Source organism: Takifugu rubripes, chromosome 13 (assembly GCF_901000725.2).
Source record: "Takifugu rubripes chromosome 13, fTakRub1.2, whole genome shotgun sequence".
NCBI lineage: Eukaryota > Metazoa > Chordata > Actinopteri > Tetraodontiformes > Tetraodontidae > Takifugu > Takifugu rubripes.
The window spans coordinates 1,717,206-1,725,848 of record NC_042297.1 but is presented as its reverse complement, the minus strand read 5'-3'; the positions used below and the strand labels follow the sequence as shown (position 1 = coordinate 1,725,848).

Below are 8,643 nucleotides of genomic sequence, written 5' to 3'. Positions count from 1 at the left end.
ACTGTCTCTAACTACTGTCTCACTGCTACCGTCTCTAACTACTGTCTCTAACTCCAGTCTCACTGCTACCGTCTCTAGCTACTGTCTCACTGTTACCGTCTCTAACTACTGTCTCTAACTCCAGTCTCACTGCTACCGTCTCTAACTACTGTCTCACTGCTACCGTCTCTAACTACTGTCTCTAACTACTCTCTCACTGCTACCGTCTCTAACTACTGTCTCACTGCTACCGTTTCTAACTACCGTCTCTAACTCCAGTCTCACTGCTACCGTCTCTAACTACTGTCTCACTGCTACCGTCTCTAACTACTGTCTCTAACTACTGTCTCACTGCTACCGTCTCTAACTACTGTCTCTAACTACTGTCTCACTGCTACCGTCTCTAACTACTGTCTCTAACTACTCTCTCACTGCTACCGTCTCTAACTAATGTCTCTAACTACTGTCTCACTGCTACCGTCTCTAACTACTGTCTCTAACTACTGTCTCACTGCTACTGTCTCTAACTACCTGTTACGATACGTGGTGGTAGCGGACCCGAACGCAGGCCAGGACACAGTGGTGGAGAGATCAAAGGCTTTATTTATAGGGAAGGGGAGCACACATTGACGACAAACAGTCTTCCTGGACCACAGGGGGATCGGGAGGCAGCGTCTGCCCGTCCCAGGTCCATTGGCGAGTCCCCACACCAGACGCAGTCCCCCTGGACTGCTGGGAACTCGGAACACCGGTGAGTCCTCAACACGCTGCAGTCCTCCTGGACCGGCGAGGACTCGGGAGTCCGGCACGACACGCTCACCACACGAACGTGCCCCGAGACACTGAGGGCAGAGGCAGCCCTCCTAGACTGCAAGGGGGGGCGGGAGCGGTCCTCCAGGAGACACGGAACAGGAACAGGAGCGGCCCTCCAGGAAAACCGGAAGCTCGGGGACAGGAGCGGCCCTCCAGGGCAACAGGAACACAGGAATAGGAGCGACCCTCCAGGAAACTCATAGCACCAACATACGACAGGGGAAGCGACCAAACAGCTTCACCACGAACAGACACCCTACCAACACCAAGGAACCCAAACAAGCACCCACACTAGACGAACAAACGCACTCCCCACACGAACAGACACACTCAGGAATGTGGACAGGCACCCCGGCACAACCTGCTTAAATAGGCAGCAAGATGTAAGGTGCGCCTGCCTGCAGTGCCAGCTGCACCCAATTGTGCCCAACACCACACCCTGCAGGCCAAAGACAGACACAACCCAGAAACCCCAACACTACCATCTCCAACTCCAGTCTCACTGCTACCGTCTCTAACTTCTGTCTCACTGCGACTGTCTCTAACTACCATCTCCAACTCCAGTCTCACTGCTACCGTCTCTAACTACTGTCTCACTGCTACTGTCTCTAACTTCCGTCTATAACTACCGTCTCTAACTTGAAGAGAATTGTCTTTATTTTGTTTGTGTTTGTTTCTGTATTCTGTTATAAGCACTTTAGAAGTTAGGAATAGTAGAAGGTTTAGTAAGTGGAATAAAGATAAGCAGTCAGTTGACCCTTCCTTGACATGAATACTGCTTAGACAGTTGGAGACAGTCAGACGGAAAGTGGTAGACCCCCATCGTAAAACGTGACAGAATAGTTTACTGGTGTGGATAAGTTCCTCGGCAGGAATGACCTCTGATCTGGCTATCTGGGAAGAAAATGGAGAAGAAGGACCGTACCAACACCAAAGGAGGCTGGAAGAAGAGGATGAGGTCACCCAAGAAGAAGGACTGGATTGGACTGAATTAGCATCAATAATTTACATATATTGTTCTATAAAAGACTGGGCCAAGGGATAGTTAGGTTGTCAGACTTCGTGCCCTGACAATTGGCATTTGTTTACTTGAAGTCTTCATTTAAAGAACACGCGGATTGGCAGTGACACACAAGAGGTATTGCAATCCAACAGATTCAAGGTCGTGCATCTCTATTGTTAAATGAGGTTGTGATAAGAGCGTCGCCATGCATGCTAAATGTCTAGCTGGTGATAAGAAGGTCATGTTTGTCTGCAACTGCATGTGGTACTGTCAACGTTAAAGGATGAAACAACACTATCGAAGCACTTGTTTCCACAGCCATAGACGCTGCCATTAAAGCTTTCACACAGTGTGGAAGAGCACATGCTAAAGCAGGGGTCACCAACACGGTGCCCGCAGGCACTCGGTCGCCCCTCAGAACCATATGCCCACCGGCCTGTTCTAAAAATAGCTCAAATAGCACCACTTACCAATGAGCTGCATCTCATTTATTTTGTTTGCTATTCTTGTTTAAATCACACTTACCAACTGGAAACAATATATTACAAAAAACTTTAAAAAATGTTTAATATAAATGAACTATGACCTAGTATAGTTCAAAGGTCAGTATGATGCGCATGACCAAAACGTAGCGTCTACGCAGATCGCTACGACCAAACAGCCTAGCGGGCGCAGCCAAAACGAGGAGATGACTGACCCATAAAAAGATGGCAGAAAAAAGAAAGAAGACACATCATTTTCACCACGAATGGGAGGTCGAGGGTTTTTTACCACTGTGAAAGGAGCATGTGTTTGTCTTATTTGCGGGGCGACTGTGGCGACGGCGAAGCGGCACAATGTGGAGAGACATTTCACAACGTGTCACAAGCTACCATGCTAGCTATCCACAGGGCAGGGCACTGCCAGCAGGAAAAGCCCGAGAGTTAAAGGCAGCTTTGTGCAAACAGCAAGCTTTTTCACAAGGCCAGTTAAAGCCTCCCAAAAAGCAACCGAAGCCTCATTTAGAGCTACGCAATTCTTGATTAAAAAGAAGAAGGCATTTTCAGACGGGGAGGTAGTTAAAGAAGCAATGATGTTGATTGCCAAAACTGTACTTGAAGACGAGAAATACGGAACCGACGTGATCTCCGATCTCTCCGATGTGCAACTGGGGGCAGCTACGATGGTAAGAAGAGTATCTGCGATGTCCGGGAACTTGGCCGACCAGCTGGGCCGTGACCTGGCGAGGTGCAGGTGGTTTAGCCTCCTGTGACGAGTCGGTGGACAGCAGCAGTATTTGATGATTTCTCCACAAAAGAACTTCTCACACTACTGCCCCTAAAGACAACTACGAGGGGAGTTGACACATATAACGAGGGGAGTTGACATATAACGAGGGGAGTTGACAGATATAACGAGGGGAGTTGACACATCTAATGAGGGGAGTTGACATATAACGAGGGGAGTTGACACATCTAACGAGGGGAGTTGACATATAACGAGGGGAGTTGACACATATAACGAGGGGAGTTGACACATATAACGAGGGGAGTTGACATACATAACGAGGGGAGTTGACACATATAACGAGGGAATATAACATATATAACGAGGGGAGTTGACACATATAACGAGGGGAGTTGACACATAACGAGGGGAGTTGACACATATAACGAGGGGAGTTGACACATAACGAGGGGAGTTGACACATATAACGCGGTGAAGGAGTTTTTGGTGGAGAAAAAAGTGCCGCTGGAAAAGCTGGTATCAGTGACGACAGACGGAGCGGCCCATTACAGACGGGGCTCCCGCTATGAGCGGCCCACTACAGATGGGCATGCATGTAAGCTATCGTAGCGCTAATGCTAACCTTGATGCTAACGCTAACCCTAATATAATAAGAATATAAAAGAATGAGTGGAGACAGAAGAGAGAATGAGACGTTTTTGGCGCGTGTCGCTCTTGATTTAGTGTTTATTTTTGCAGTAAACTTAAAGGAGGCCTTTTCCCTTTATGTTTGATTCCATTTAAGCTGATATTCCATTCTTGACATCTTTAAATTTACAGTATTCATGGGAGATTTATTTGGTCATTTTGCTTCTTTTTATTTCCTATTTCCCGCATTTATTCATAGTTTTTATTAGATTGCAATAAATCCTATAACATTGAACAGACTGACTAAAGTCAAATGACCTGTGGTTCCCACCGATAGCCGTCATTCTGATGGGTTTTTGCTGGCTGCAGCTGAAATATTCCAATGCTCCATGTCACAGAGACAGTAAATACTAAACCCTAAACATTCTGAAGGATGTGGTTTTCCTTCATTTTCACCTTTATCATTTTGTGATTTATTTCTCTATATATGGGTATGTATATGTGCGTCTGTGTATGTGCGTATACATATACATATACATATATATATATATATATATATTTTATTATTTTTTTTTTTTTTACTATTGGAAATTTGTTATACTGCTATACCAATGTTTTTGATTCCCTATCTGTGAAAAACATCAATAAAGAAAGTTTGTATAAAAAAAAAAGATTCTGAAGGCATGATGTAAAATAGTAACGTATAATACAGACATTTGAAGAGACAATTAAGAGAATGTTTCCATGCTTCTAAGAGTGGCCGAGGAGCCATTTAGAACTTTATAAAGATGCATTGTGTGATACCAGGAACTAATTTAACTTCAAGGCGAAGCTGCTTCTGCTTTGTCGACCATCGACTGATCTCCTGAAAGTCCACCAGCGCTTTTTAAAAACTGAATTCTTCATCTATGGAGGGAGTAGACGGCAGATGTTTCCACAGATGCTCTTCACCAGTGGTCAGTGAGTGATGCAGCAGATGAGCGGGAGTTGACTGGCTTCTACCAGCCATGTCTCAATGTCTCCAGCCCATAGTGTGGATTCTCTACGAGATCAGACAGCAGCTTCACTCCTGAATCCTGCAGCTGGTTGTAACTCAGGTCCAGTTCTCTGAGATGGGAGGGATTGGACCTCAGCGCCGAGGCCAGAGAGCCACAGCTGATCTCTGATAAGCTGCAGTCCCTTAATCTAAATAAAGAAGGGAAACTTTTATAAGGTTATAAGTGAAACCAGTATTAATCTGAAAGGTTAATCAAAGGCATGATCTGTAAATATTTAATTTAGTTACAGGTTAAAAAATGATAGTAATATGTAATGACCACAATTCCAACCTCTCAGGTTTGCACTGTTCCAGAGCAGAATATATATTGTTCTGGCCCTCACTCTTCCCAGGTTCTCCCCACCTCTTTCCCTCCCATCTCATCATGGAGATCCATCTCACCTGTGGCTCATCTTTAAAGGCACAACCTGTCTAAGATGACTTCCTGTCTCCCTCACCATCTCCCTCCTCGTTGGCTGGTGTCTACCAGGCACCCTCACCTAGTTTTGTCTAATTTTGGTTACCATCTGTCGGCTTTTTCATTGTCCTTAAATCAGTTTATCATGAATAAGTGGTCCCCGTGTGGCCCTCCCTCCTGAAGGAACTGGGCACAACACACACACTCAGAAAGTGTGAGGACCCTCGGATGGAATAATGGACATTTTTGAAAATGGTGTTTACCTCAGAGTTTCCAGTCGGCAGTTTGGAAAGTGGAGAAAACCACAGAGCAGCTTCACTTCTGAATTCTGCAGCTGGTTGTTGCTGAGGTCCAGTTCTCTGAGATGGGAGGGATTGGACCTCAGCGCCGAGGCCAGAGAGCCACAGCTGATCTCTGATAAGCTGCAGTTAATCAATCTGAAAAATGCAGGATGAGGTTATACGGTGCAGGTCTGCATGTTATCTGCGTCAGTACTAAACCTACGTTAGTTCTTAGTTGGGTCAGACCTGAATTCACGATATTACAAGGAATTTTTTTAATGTGGTGCATCACAGCAGTGTTGAGAACAGCCTCACTTCACCATCTTAGCAGCTGGTATATAGGTAGAAAAATGAAGACTGACCTGAGCCTCTCCAGTTTACAGTTTGGACTCTCCAGTCCAGAACAGAGCCGCTTTACTCCTGAATCCTGCAACGTGTTGTGGCTCAGGTCCAGAACCCTCAGATGGGAGAGGTTGGACTTCAGAGCTGAGGCCACAGAATCACAGCTGGTCTCTGATAAACTGCAGCCACTTAGGCTAAAACAATTATTTTGAGAGAAGACAAATAAAAATCAACATGTACCAGAGCAAAACACAGCTTACAAGCAACAAACCTCTGGTCCTGCACCGGCTTATCTGCCGTATGTTCCTATTTTGGGTTCTTTCAGGGCGGTTGGACAAGATCTACACCGTATGTAAAGTGTGTGTGGGTCAAAATACCTTCCAAGTTTGTGAGACCACATTTCTCAATAGCTCAACTCTTGTCAGGAGTTGGGACAAAGCGACCCACTCCTGACAGCTTGTGGGCGATGCTGCAGCGACCCTGCAATCCCTACACTCTCTGGTGAAACCAAATCAAAGGTTTTAGACACTGCTGGATGCTGGAAGGGTGGCTATAGTCTGGACGCATCGTTCCCCTGACTGCACATTTCTCCAACAATGATTGGCAGCTGGTGTCACTTGTTCTCCAGATGAGAGAAGGAAAGAGAGCCCCCCCACAGTGTGTTTGATTGCCCCACTGCAAGCTCAATGCTGCCAGAAAACATTGCAGGAGCATCAATTCCCCTCAGGGCATCAACAAGGAGCTCAGGAAAAGGTGCAGCTGCCACCTACTAGAGACAAGCACACTGAGCTGAGATTCAAAGCCCTCTCCTCCCAAGAGAAGAGCTTGTTTGTTGGAGGCTCTTCTGGGCGATACCTGGTGCCACAGCTCCAGCTCAGCCCGTCTCTGGAGCTGAGGTGGAGCTTAGCAACTTTCATGGTTCTCCACCACTTCCTCTCGCTGAGGACCTTCTCAGCTGGTGGTTTCTGCTCCACCTTCCAAGTTGAGCAGGTGATACTTCTGCATTCCTGCCACCAGGGTCTCTGCAGAAAGAGTCTTCTCTACTGGTTTATATTATATTATAGAAAATTAGGATTTTTGGTTGATCTCTGAGATGTTGTTGACTAAGAGCAGGTTTTTCTTTAATAACATAGAAAGATTCGATGAGAAGAGCAAATGTATTATTTTATGAGCTACTTCCACTACTATTATATACACATACTTCCATATTGTCTTAGATTGCAAGCTGCATTTATTGCATCGTTCATAGAAAGTCATATTTGTGAGGAGAAAAACTCAAATAAGGTCATTTTCTTTAATGACCATTACAACAGAAGGAGGCGATGAACAAACAGATTTATCTAAAAATGTGTGAAAACTTATGGATGGAAACCTTTTTAAAATGGTTGCATTGTTTAGAATCGGTGTAGAATCAACTTGTTGACTTCTGATTTGGACTCCAATGGAAGTGAGGTGCAACAATTGTGGATGCTGAAAGCTTCAGATCTTCATGAAGGTTTCTGTGGTTGGACTGACCTGCTGCCCCTTTAAGAGGGAGGCAGGTTTGGGCTTCTGGCTGGAATGAAGCCACCTAAGATGAGAATGACTGCAGGCTTTCGGTACCAAGGTTTAACAGGGCGCTCACTTCACACTTGGGCTTTTCTCTTTTTTGGGATGGCTTTTCTCAGTAGAGAAGGGGCATGGCACACTGCAGCAGCTTTCTTTTTGGGGTTTCTAGTTTTCCTTCTGATCTTTAAAAGACAGGAAGAACCATTTTTGATTGGTCTGAATGTTTGGGCGGTTTTGTGGCCAGCCTAAAATAAAACAAGACAAATCTACAACTGATACTTCCTTTCTAGTCATTGATGACCATCCTCACATGGGACAGATTTCCACAACCAATTTAATACTGCAAATCTGTCCTGTGTGGTCTTTTTTCTGAGAACTGTAACACTACGTTTATAACAAAGATCAAACATGGAAACATTTATTGTCTAACTAGTTACACCTGGGAAAGTACTGGATCATCTCTGACTGACCTGAGCGTCTCCAGTCTGCAGTTTGGATGCATCATTGCAGAAGACAGTAACTTTACTCCGGTATCTGTCAGGCTTTTGTTCCTGCTTAAGTCCAGCTCCCGTAGATGAGAAGGGTTTGACGTCATTGCTGAGGCCACAACTTCCCAATGACTCGTTGAAAGAAAACTATCAGACAGTCTGTTGTGTATGAAACAAAAACAGTGAGTCAAACTTTGGGATTTCTAATCAACTTATCTGAGAATCTACCTCAACACAAATGTAGCTCATTTCCTGGAAAAGCTAAATTCAACACCGTAGAGCAACAGTTTGAACGACCATCAGATCTGAAATGCAACTGAATTATTCTAAACATTTGTCTTATTTTAGAACAGCTCATAATTACTCAATATTTAAAATGATTGTAGCAAATGGTTTAAAGAAACGTGCATCTTTTTATCTGTATATCGGCTCTTTGGATATTTTGCATTTCATCCAATTTGTACGATCGTGCGTCAAGTCTTAATTCAGCGATCCGATCGATGACATCAGAGTCTCTGGTTGCATCGATTGCCCTCAGCTTCTGTTCTATCTGCCTGTTTCCCTTCAAATCATTTTCACTGCACCTTTTGTTGCTAGTGATGAAGTTGCCACCTAACGGGTGTGGAAAGGGTCAAACAACTTTGTGGGTCACATAAAGGCTCCAAACGGAACCGCCACAAAGACCTAAAACACCCATTTAAACCAACGAGGCCGGCTGTTTTTACGTTGAACAAATGAAGCAAAATAGTCACGTGTCATTAGTTAAAATGTGTTTTTCTGTCGTTAGAATACGATGTATACAAACAAACAAAAGTGATTTAATGACATGACAGTAATTTCATGATAGTCAGTTAACTTGTGGCTCCTATTATTCCTGCCTT

At 44.6% G+C, this 8,643-nt stretch overlaps 1 long non-coding RNA gene across 1 annotated transcript; it reads right to left on the bottom strand.

Annotated features, from left to right (window-relative positions):
• Positions 1–4,775: 4,775 nt before the first annotated feature.
• Positions 4,776–5,787, bottom strand: LOC115252221 (uncharacterized). Its single transcript, XR_003890636.1, has 3 exons — positions 5,747–5,787; positions 5,367–5,540; positions 4,776–4,834 (listed from the first exon to the last, which is right to left on the bottom strand). It is a non-coding gene; the product is annotated as an uncharacterized lncRNA (long non-coding RNA).
• Positions 5,788–8,643: the final 2,856 nt, after the last annotated feature.